The sequence below is a fragment of the Podarcis liolepis genome, assembly GCF_965112155.1.
Source record: "Podarcis liolepis genome assembly, chromosome: 8".
Taxonomy (NCBI): Eukaryota; Metazoa; Chordata; class Lepidosauria; order Squamata; family Lacertidae; genus Podarcis; species Podarcis liolepis.
The window spans coordinates 16,227,034-16,238,796 of NC_139560.1; the positions used below are offsets into that span (position 1 = coordinate 16,227,034).

The 11,763-nt window shown below is 46.6% G+C and overlaps 1 protein-coding gene across 1 annotated transcript in view; it reads left to right on the forward strand.

The window, feature by feature from the left end:
- Positions 1–27: 27 nt before the first annotated feature.
- The window catches only part of TNFRSF11B (TNF receptor superfamily member 11b), a 110,395-nt gene continuing 98,659 nt past the window's right edge, over positions 28–11,763 (forward strand). Inside the window, exon 1 of the mRNA XM_083516889.1 lies at positions 28–112. The gene's annotated coding sequence lies outside the window, so the exon portion shown is untranslated. The remainder of the gene's footprint in view (positions 113–11,763) is intronic.

The following is an 11,763-nucleotide window of genomic DNA, read 5'->3' on the forward strand; positions in this document are numbered from 1 at the left end:
GGGATCCCAGAGCAGGGATCGAGCGATCGGGCGAAGGAGGGAGGGAGGGAGAGAGAGAGGCAGCAGAAGCGGCGGCGGCGGCAGCAGGAGCCCCTGACGTGGCCGCGGCCAGGTAGGGAAGGAAGAAGGAGGGACCAGAAAGGGAAGCGCGGAGGCGCAGGTGGCGGGCCGGGAGAGTACTCGCTGGGCGCCGCCCCGCCGATCGCCCGCCCCCTTTCGCCGATCGCCGACGCGGCCTTGGCGCCCACCTTCCCGCGTCCGCTGCCGAGCTAGAGGGGGCTCCGTCTTGATCAAGGCAACACAAACACACGTGCGCGCGCATGCACACGCACACGCTTCTTCCACACGCCTCTAATCAGGGCAAAGCGTGTGCTCGGCGCTGTACAGGCTGACACAGACTTGGCCTGCGTCGATCTTGGCCGTCTTTAAGCACCGAGTCCTTTTTAAGGGGTTTTTTCCGGTGGGGGCATCCCTGGTGCCCGATTTGTGTTTGGGGGAAGGCTAGGAAAGAAGGAAGGAAACAGAACTTTGCACTTTGCACACGCTCAGGAGCATAGGAAACTGAGTCGCACAGTTGTCCCGTCTAGCTCTGCATTGGCCACATTGAGTGGCAACAGGAATCTCCAGGATTTCAGGCGCGGATCTCTCCCAGTCCATCCCGGAGAACGCACCCGGAACTTTACGCATGCAAAGCTGATGCTAAGGCCCCCTTTTAAAAAGCATTGTGCACCCTTGCTTGGGCACTACCCGTTGAACTCGATGGGGGCTTACTTCTGAGTAAGGAAATGCTGTTGGAGTGACCCCCCAGCTAAGTCACACTCTAGAGCAGACCCCTTGAAATCAAGACTAAAGTTACGGAAATGCACTGATTTCAACAGGTTTGCTCTGAGCTGCAGCAAAAATCAGCCAAGAACCTGGTGGTACTGTAAAGATTAGTACACGTTTTATTGCTGCCTGATAGCTTTCATGGCCTTAATCAGGTGTGGGAAACCTTTGAGCCTCCTGATGCAGCTCCCATCATCCTTGGGCATTAGCCATGCTTGCTGAGACGGATGGGAGTTGTAGTTTAGCAACATCAGGAAGGCCAAAGGTTCCCCATCCCTGGCCTAGATGCATGGAGTGTTGGCCGCCATTGATATGTAAATATATGCATGTTCCTGTTGTGTTAAAGGTAAAGGGAACCCTGACCATTAGGTTCAGTCGTGGCTGACTCTGGGGTTGTGGCGTTCATCTCGCTTTATTGGCTGAGGGAGCTGGCGTACAGCTTCTGGGTCATGTGGCCAGCATGACTAAGCCGCTTCTGGCGAACTAGAGCAGCGCAGGGAAACGTCGTTTACCTTCCCGCCGGAGCAGTACCTATTTATCTACTTGCACTGGCATGCTTTCGAACTGCTAGGTTGGCAGGAGCAGGGACCGAGCAATGGGAACTCACCCTGTCGCGGGGTTTCGAACCGGCGACCTTCTGATCGGCAAGTCCTAGGCTCTGTGGTTTAACCCACAGCGCCACCCGCATCCCTCCTGCTGTGTTACTATTGTAGTAGAATAGTAACACAGTAATCTCTTCCTGTTTCGTTCTCTTCCTGTTCCAATTGTGCCTTTGAAAGGGGAATGAAATAGCCAAGGAGGTGGGAAGAGCAGCCAGCCAGAAGTCTGAACTAGGTTGACCAGATGCAAAAGAGGACAGGGATGATGCTACAGATGAGGGAATTTGCATCTCTCCCCTTGCATCTTGTGTATGCAGCTTGCAGGATGCATAAAGGTTACCTGGTATCCACATAGATGCTTCTTCAAGTATGCACCTGAGACGGGGAAAAGATGCTCGGTCTCCCCCTTTGCACATTACAGAAGTGAGCTTTTGCACATTCCTCACAATGGAGATTTGGGAGTTGTCGTTGTAGCTCCATGCGGATATATGTGTTTCACATTCATCAGATACTATTCAAGGTGCAGCAGCAGAGCAGAATTCCATCACTCCACCCATAATTCGAACGAATGGGGGGAATGGGGGAAAGTCTTCTTGTCCATACTGAAGTTAGGCTTACAGGATCTGCAGACCTTTCTGTGTGTATGGACATGGTGATAGGTTCTCCTTATGTCCTTATGTTCCAGCAAGGAAGAGTGCTCTGCAGAAGCAGGCTTGTGAGCTCACAGGCATTTCTGACGCAAGTGTGCCTCTAGCATGGGTAGGCAAACTAAGGCCTAGCGGCCAGATCCGGCCAGATCGCCTTCTAAATCCGGCCCGCGGATGGTCCGGGAATCAGCGTGTTTTTACATGAGTAGAATGCGTCCTTTTATTTAAAATGCATCTCTGGGTTACAGTGGTACCTCAGGTTACAGAGGTGTCAGATTACAGACTCCGCTAACCCAGAAATAGTACCTTGGGTTAAGAACTTTGCTTCAGGATGAGAACAGAAATCACGTGGCAGCGGTGCAGTGGCAGCAGGAGGCCCCATTAGCTAAAGTGGTACCTCAGGTTAAGAACAGTTTCAGGTTAAGAACGGACCTCCAGAACGAATTAAGTTCTTAACCCAAGGTACTACTGTATCTGTGGGGCCTGCCTGGTGTTTTTACATAAGTAAAATTTGTGCTTTTATTTAAAATGCATCTCTGGGGTATTTGTGGGGCATAGGAATTCGTTCATTTCCCCCCAAAAAATATAGCCCCCCCCCAAGGTCTGAGGGACAGTGGACCGGCCCCCTGCTGAAAAAGTTTGCTGACTCCTGCTCTAGAGGCTTATGGATATTCATCCAGGGTCTGATGATGAAGCAGGATGCATCTCTTCATCCATGACCACCAGTTCTTACATGCAACTCTTTGGGTCTTTGCATCAGGTAAAAAGGTAAAAGTAAAGGACCCCTGGATGGTTATGTCCAGTCAAAGGTGACTATGGGGTTGTGGCACTCATCTCACTTTCAGGCTGAGGGAGCTGGCGTTTGTCCACAGACAGCTTCCCGGGGTCATGTGGCCAGCATGACTAAACTGCTTTTGGCGCAACAGAACACAGTGACAGAAACCAGAGCACACAGAAACGCAGTTTACCTTCCTGCTGCAGTGGTACCTATTTATCTACTTGCACTGGCATGCTTTTGAACTGCTGGGTTTGCAGGAGCTGGGACAGAGCTCACCCCGTCACGCAGATTCGAACTGCTAACCTTCTGATCAGCAAGCCCAAGGGGCTCAGTGGTTTAGACCACAGCGCCACCTGTGTCCCACTGTCTTTGCATTAGAGCAGCAGGAAAGGGACACTGTGGATCTTCAGGTATTGTTGTGTTGCAACATCCATCGTCCCTGATCATTGGATAGGGAATCCATTGGAGTCCCACCAATTTCTGAAGGTTTCCCATGCCTGCATCTGAGTCTTTTGATTTATACAATCCTGAAATGCACCACACCATTTGTTTTTTCTGCATTGCTTGTTTTCCCCATTTATTTTTTTTGAAAAATTATTGCTTGTAAATCCTTTTTTTCAAAACCACCCACCCAGCCTGTGGTTGCACTTCCTCCAGCCTTATAAAAGGGCAGGTGGAGCAGCCATAAGGAGCCGCTCCATAAATGCAATGCCAGCCATTAGCTCCACTCTCAGAAGATTGTAAGCCATTTTGAGCAGATTGCAAAAGCATTATATAGATATGTACCAATGTTTTAATATTGTTGTGAGGCTGTGGGTTGGGACAGTAAGGATCAATGGAGCCAGAGACAGCTTTAACCGCCCTAGCATAGTTGCCAAGTATCTTCCTTTTCTTAGGGAAATCAGCTGATGGTTTTCAGTGGATTGGAAATAACTGAGAACTGGATACCTTTCTCTTCGCGGATCTATACACAAGGGGGGGAAACGCTATAAATAAGTCAGAAATAAAATAGTTATAACAAAAGAAAAAAATGCTTTGGAAAATCACATAGATTTATTTTTTTACTTTCCAGCGCCATCTGGTGTTGCATGCTTATAATGCATTCAAAAGTTGTTTTTTGACTAATATAGCTAAGTCCTCTCTCTTTTCTTTCCACCCTTTGCTAAGGACGATGTATAATCTAGAGCAGTGTTTCCCAAACTTGGGTCTCCAGCTGCTTTTATTGGACTACAGTTCCCATCATCTGTGACCACTGGTCTTGTTAGCTAGGGATGATGGGAGTTGTAGTCCCCCCCCCCCCCCAAAAAGCTGGAGACTCAAGTTTGGGAAATGCTTATCTAGAGGTACTTCCAGGCTTTCACTATTTTCAGGTAGGATTCAACCACATAGCAGCAAATTAAGGTTGTGCAATTATGGTTGACTGCAAACTCATGCACAACAAATCTGCTTTATCCAAAAGATCGGTCTATTTGTGGCAGGAAAATGCTCTGGAGAGCATGGGATAATGCTTGCTATGATCTGGACTGGACTGGTTGGCATCTATCTGCCTTGGGAGACAATGGAGAAGTGTGCCTTTAGAGGTGAAGTCAAAGTGTTGAAGAGTTACAGCGCCTGCTGTGGTTGTAGAGACCAATGTGGGAGAGACATGTTTTGTTGCAGCTGGGGCATCTGGTGCACCATGGGGTTTCTTTCTGCGATCCTTCCAGCGGTCATTCCTTCTCTGAACACTGCTACACAACCTGACTGATTGTCTCCAGGCGCTGAAGAATCTCCCCCACAAACAAATCGGAACGAATGCTCAATAAACAGGCTATCTGGAAGCACCGTGGGTTGTGCTTGTGATTGCAATTTGAGAGAGAGCGACAAAGGCTGAGTTTGGGCTGTGTGGGCAACTTAGAGTGTTGACTGTCTCTCTGGAGATCTGATGTGGGGGCTGTGGACTTTGAAGTGTTCAAGCTGTGCCTCTGTTGCATAGGCTGTGCACAACCTATATATTTGCATATACAGTGGTATCTCGGGTTAAGAACTTAATTCGTTCTGGAGGTCCGTTCTTAACCTGAAACTGTTCTTAACCTGAGGTACCACTTTAGCTAATGGGGTCTCCCGCTGCCATCGTGCAATATCTGTTCTCATCCTGAAGCAAAGTTCTTAACCCGAGGTACTATTTCTGGGTTAGCGGAGTCTGTAACCTGAAGCGTCTGTAACCTGAAGCGTCTGTAACCTGAAGCGTCTGTAACACGAGGTACCACTGTATATGTTGTGCGGATGCCTGATTATCGTCTTCCAAAGCAACTACTCTATTCCAAACTTAAAAATGGAAAGCGTAATGCTGGTGGCAAAAACAAAAGAGGTTTGAAGACTCTCTCAAGGCAAATCTTTAAAAATGTAGTATAAACACGAATAACTAGGAAACCCTGGCCTGCAAGCGCTCCAATTGGAGAACAGCCTTTACCAAAGGTGTTGTGGGCTTTGAAGATGTTCAAACTCAGGATGAAAGGGAGAAACATGCTAAGAGGAAGGCACGCTTGGCAAACCCTCACCGTGATCAACTCCCACCCGGAAACCTGTGTCCCCAATGTGGAAGGACATGTGGATTCAGAATTGGCCTCCACAGTTACTTACGGACTCACTGTTAAAACCGTGTTTATGGAAGACAGTCTTACTCAGCTACGAGCGAGAAGAAAAAGAAGATATATTTGCAAGCATTTAAAAACACCAACAAGCCTCCAGTAGTAGTAGTAGTAGTAGTAGTAGTAGTAGTAATTATTATTATTATTATTATTATTATTATTATTATTATTATTAATACCCCACCCATCTGGCTGGGTTTCCCCAGCCACTCTGGGTGGCTTCTAGCAAAATATTAAAATACAATAATTCATCAAATATCAAAAGCTTCCCTAAACAGGGCTGCCTTCAGATGTCTTCTAAAAGTCAGATAGTTGTTTATTTCTTTGACATCTGATGGGAGGGTGTTCCACAGGGCAGGTGCCACTATCTTCTAATGGATGCCACACCTGGGTAAGTTTTGTGTCCTTGGAACTTCTTGCTACTCAGAGAGCTGGAATGAGTGTGTGTGTCTCTTTCTCTCTCTGTATGCATATACTCTGCCTAGCCACATTCAACAAAATGAAAGGAAATGGGATTAATTTGAAAGCCTTGGGCTATTTTTCTCATTAAATGGAATGAAAAAGACTTCCGGAAGATAATCAGAGGCCTGTTCTCCAATCCTGTTTGCAGCACTCTGCTAGGTGTCAGAAACCTCCAACAGGATTTCTCATTTTTGTACCCAGTATACACACACACACACACCCTAGTAGGTGTGGCTATAATAAGTGCCTGTGACTGTGTATCAGGTTTCAAGATCCTTTTAAAAAAATCTTCATTCATCTTACTCGTGTTGTGCCAAACCAGCACACCACATTCTGGTTGGACTGCATAGTTACAACTCGCTATGGAGTCATGTTGCAATTTTCAAGCATGAAAGAGGTGCTTGATAGTAATAAAAATGATACAGCATAGGTCTGATCCTGAACTGGGATAGGAATTACCCTGACGTAGAAACTCTGGTTTCTGGTGTAGGAGGGTTTCAGAGATGAGCCGCCAACAACGAAATTGTGTCAACGCTCGAAAAAGGATTTAAAGGAGCTTGTTCCAGACTAGATGAGTCTTTGCTCTGCTCTAGGAGGGCTATTCTTATGTTTTTAAGCAAAGGCTGTAAAATACACTTATGTGTAGATAAAAGGCAACCCTTTTGGAGCAATAATACTAATCATAATCATAATTTCTTATTTACACCCCACTCATTTGGCTGGGTTTCCCCAGCCATTCTGGGCGGCTCCCAACAAGAAATTAAAAATACATTAAAACATCAGTCATTAAAAACTTCCCCAAACAGGGCTGCCTAGATGTTTTCTAAACATCAGATAGTTGTTAATTTCTTTGACATCTAATGGGAGGGCGTTCCACAGGGCGGGTGCCACTACCGAGAAGGCCCTCTGCCTGGTTCCCTGTAACTTTGCTTGTCGCAGTGAGGGAACCGCCAGAAGGCCCTCAGAGCTGGACCACAAAGGAGGAATAGGATGAGGAGAATTAAAGGAGAATAGGATGGGGCTTGATCGTCTGGAATGCACTACTGCACAAGCACCACTCAGAATGCATTCAAATCAGGCAAAGACAAACTCAGCCCACCAGGTGTTTTGGGACTACAACTCCCATCATCCCTGACCACTGGTCCTGTTAGCTAGGGATCATGGGAGTTGTAGTGCCAAAACATCTGGTGGGCCAAGTTTGCCTATGCCTGATTCAGACATTGTGATTATTGTGTGTGTTTTCCTGGTTAGATTGCTGCCGCTTCTATCCTGGTTTCTATGATTCTGTTTACACAGCAGTGCCTGCTGCATTATGGAACTGTGGCTTTTTGATCAATATGCCACCATGCTGCCCTAAAATTCATTCCAAGTGAAAATCCATTCTACCCCACTGGGTGGGCTTGCTGTGATGCAACAGCGGGCATCAGTGGGCATCAATCTCCACCGTTCTGTGCCTCCATGAATCACCCACGGGAAATATCTGTATGCTGGAATACCACCCTAAATTTTGTCGCATGGCGGGGTCCATAAAAGCAGTGGGAAAATTGCAGCACAAAACTCCCACGATTTTCCGGGTTAACCAAGTTGCAAACTCCCCCTGCCCTTCCCCTTAATATGCATATGTGCACTAAACTTCACTAGTCTTTGTGTTGTGTGAAAAATCACATTGAACACAGAAGTTAGGTTAGGAAATTGTCGTGAAAATGGAATCGAGTGCTGCCTCAATGCACAGCTATGGTGTTGCCTATATGTTGGTTGCATTGATCAGTCCCAGTTTATTGAGAACAACAACAGCAAAAGGGTTGCTCCAATGGAATTTACCGTATTTTTTGCTGTATAAGACTCACTTTTTCCCTCCTAAAAAGTAAGGGGAAATGTGTGTGCGTCTTATGGAGCGAATGCAGGCTGCGCAGCTATCCCAGAAGCCGAAACAGCAAGAGGGATCGCTTCTTTCACTGCGCAGCGATCCCTCTTGCTGTTCTGGCTTCTGAGATTCAGATTTTTTTTCCCTTGTTTTCCTCCTCCAAAAACTAGGTGCGTCTTGTGGTCTGGTGCGTCTTATAGAGCGAAAAATACGGTAAATTCATCTTTGCAGATTTTCAGCAATAATGCTTGCTGGATCATGTCCTTCTACGAAGGAAGGCAAGTGAGGAATGTCATTAGACTGGTTCCCCTTGCAAGTGGCAGCTGTTCTGTGGTCCTCTGAGGCATTCAGACCATAGTCCCATGCAGATGGTGTGTTCCAGAGAAACTGGTCCTCCGTGCTTCTGTTCACGGCTGTTTAATTTCAGTTTTGTGCTCCTGAAATCCAGCAGGGCTGGAGCTCTGCAGCAGTGAAGCGGCACAGCCACAAATCAGTCCCTGCCAGATTTTGCTTTCATCAAAGATAGCCGTCTCATCAACGTCAAAATTTAATGGCGACCCAGTACCTGCCGAGATTTTGCAGACACCTAAAATGAATAAAGGGACGCAGGTGGCGCTGTGGGTTAAACCACAGAGCCTAGGACTTGCCGATCAGAAGGTCGGCGGTTTGAATCCCCGCGACGGGGTGAGCTCCCGTTGCTTGGTCCCTGCTCCTGCCCACCTAGCAGTTTGAAAGCACATCAAGTGTAAGTAGATAAATAGGTGCCGCTCTGGCGGGAAGGTAAATGGCATTTCCGTGCGCTGCTCTGGTTCGCCAGAAGTGGCTTAGTCATGCTGGCCACATGACTCGGAAGCTGTACGCCGGCTCCCTTGGCCAATAAAGCGAGATGAGTGCTGCAACCCCAGAGTCAGCCACAACTGGACCTAATGGTCAGGGGTCCCTTTACCCTTTACCTTTAAAATGAATAAAGTTCACTGTGATTGTAACTTCTCTTCCTTGTGCATACAAAGTGCACTGTTTCATTTAACCCAGCTGTGAGGAAGCTTTGGCTCTTTCAGATGATGCTGAAGTACAACATTCATCAGTCCATGTTGAACTCCCCCCTGGAAAAAAGGACCTTTTCGCAATGCAGATTGAAGGCATGGGTACCCTGATCTGGATTGTGACTGCAGTGGGATTGGGCGGGGGTGGAGAGCAAAGTTTTAAAGATGCCACGCAATCAGCTTCCAGAATTTTTCAGGGAAATCATGACTGTATCATAGTTCTTTAAAAGCATAGTGGACATGCGGGTGGTGCTGTGGTCTAAACCTCTGAGCCTCTTGGGCTTGCTGATGAAAAGTCGGCTGTTCAAATCCATGTGATGGGGTGAGCTCTGTTCATTGCTCTGTCCCAACTCCTGTCAACCTAGCAGTTCGAAAGCACACCAGTGCAAGTAGACAAATAGGTACTGCTGTGGCGGGAAGGTAAACGGCATTTCCGTGTGCTCTGGTTTCCATCACAGTGTTCCATTGTGCCAGAAGCTGTTCAGTTCTGCTGGCCACGTGACCCGGAAAACTGTCTGTGGACAAACGCCGGCTCCCTTGGCCTGAAAGGGAGATGAGCGCCACAACCCCATAGTCACCTTTGACTCGACTTAACTGTCCAGGGGTCCTTTACCTTTAACTTTTTACCTTTTGTTATATATGCATGCAATATAAACTTCAGCAGGAATGACTTCTACACAATGGACATGATCCTGCTCAATTAAGCCCTTTTTAAAAGTCCTGTTGGTTTCAGTTGGAGAGTTCAGCCTGTGTTTAACCTTCCGGTCAAAAGCACCAAGGCTGTATAGGACTGGAATGTTTGGCACTGGGATGCCAAATGCACACTTAAAATTAAACACAGGCTTAAGTGCTGAATCATCTCATAAGAATGGACATGCCTTTGTACAGACCTGTGCGCCTTCCATTATAATATTTGTTAAGGGTTTCTCTGTTGATCACTTCATTGTTTCTTCCTGCTAAACAGGACTCTGCAAGTCGTTCCAAGATTCCACCCTTTTAATGAAAATCAAGAGAGTAAAACAATGGCTGTGAAACTGCATGGTGCAACATCGCAGTGGGGAAATATTTTGGGGATGGCTAAGGGTGTGGCAGGAAGGCAGGCAAAGTGCAGCAACAACACTTGAGGGGAATAGGCATTTGCTCTGCCCTGGAGTTCTCACATACCACACAAATCTAGCATCAATACAGATCAACATAATCATCACTGAACTGAAATACCTCTTGGCCATATTTAACACCAAGGAATGAGCCCCCAAAACATCAGTGTGTTTTTCAGGGTTGCCATAGGTCTGGTTTTTCCCGGACAGGTCCGGAATACTGCAGTCAGCAGCAGTGTCCGGGCAGAAATCAGGAAAATTTCCGGGACAATCCGGACATATGGCAGTACATGTTGGCAGTACCGTTTTTTGCCATTTCCCCATAAAAATAGCTCAAAACGGGCTGTTTTTAAAAGCAATTTTGCCCCCCCCCCCAAAAAACCGTCCAACAACTTTGGGCAAAACTAATAAAAGCTCAACAACTTTGGGCAAAAAAACCACACACAAAAACACAGCTCAACAACTTTTCTGTCCAGATTTTCGCTGTTTGAAATATGGCAACCCTAGTGTTTTTGAGCTTGAACACATATTGCAGGGGTACCATATGTACTTCTGCCGGTGCTGCCCTCCAGTTGTTCTGGACTACAGCTCCCATCAGCCTCTGCCAACATGACTAATGGTCAGGGATGATGGGAGTTGTAGTCTACAAGTCTACAACATTTGGAAGACACCATGTTGACTACCTTCATGTACTGAGTAGAAGATACTCCACAAAACAATTGCATCTAAACTTCTTTGCCTAGGGCATTGTGGAGGATGCTGTTTCACTGTTATTTGCTCAAAAAGAAAAAGAAAACAGGGAGGAGGAGGAGAAAGAAGCTGTGCTATTTCTGCCAGGGACACTTTTGGAGAATTTCTCATTTTCCTGCAGAAATTTGGTGAAATGGTCCCTCCAGTTCTTCTGCCCAAAAATAGGATATGAATTTTGAGAGCCCATTCACTCACAGTTGTTTCTGCTGTTTGTGAATGACTGTATTTCATTGGTATTGTTGCAGAAATGAGGCGTGTGATTCACTGGAACCAAAGGCTCTGTGCAAAACTGAAGAGCCTTCACCCTTGTTCTTACTCTGTCCTAAAACTGACAGCTGATGCCTTTGACGAAAGAGGCAGCTCCTGTGTTTGAGGAACAAAGTGTGCAGCTATATCCGAAGCTTTTCATGTTGGTGAACGCATCAGAGAGAGCTTCCAATATTTGGATGGTAAAGGCCTTGGTTATATATCTTAGAATTGCTCCATGATCCTCTAGGGGTTTACCTTTGGCTTCACTGCTCTTGGTTATATGACACGTGAAAGTAGCCCAAGGCAGAAATCTTATGCACAACTTACAAAAGCAGCTCTCGGATTTTCTGCTGAGCAAACATGCTTCAGATCCAGTTGCAATAGGCATGGACAACTCAGTATCCAAAGACGATGTATTAATTTCTCTCCCTCTTGTGTTTTCTTGGTGCATCATAATGGGGTCCTTCTGATTAAAGGACAACTAGACTTGGACAGTACTTGGTCCTTTGCTATTTTGTCATTTTTGCAAGCCGTGGAGCCGTTCCTGTCTTCTCTTTCATCATCTCTACCTCCAGTGGTGCTAATTTGGCAGGCAGATGCCCGCTACTAGTCAACACCCATCCCAGGAAGCTCGTGACTCAGGTGATATCTCCTGAACTAACCTGTGAATCAAGTTTCTCTGCTCATTTAAACTCACAATTATTGTGATTCATTAACTAGCTCTTGGCAAAAGTCCCTAAGAAGAACAGGAAACTAATAACCCATTCCCCACCCACGAGGGTTGGAATTAGGGATGGATGAGTCTGTCAATCTTGGTTT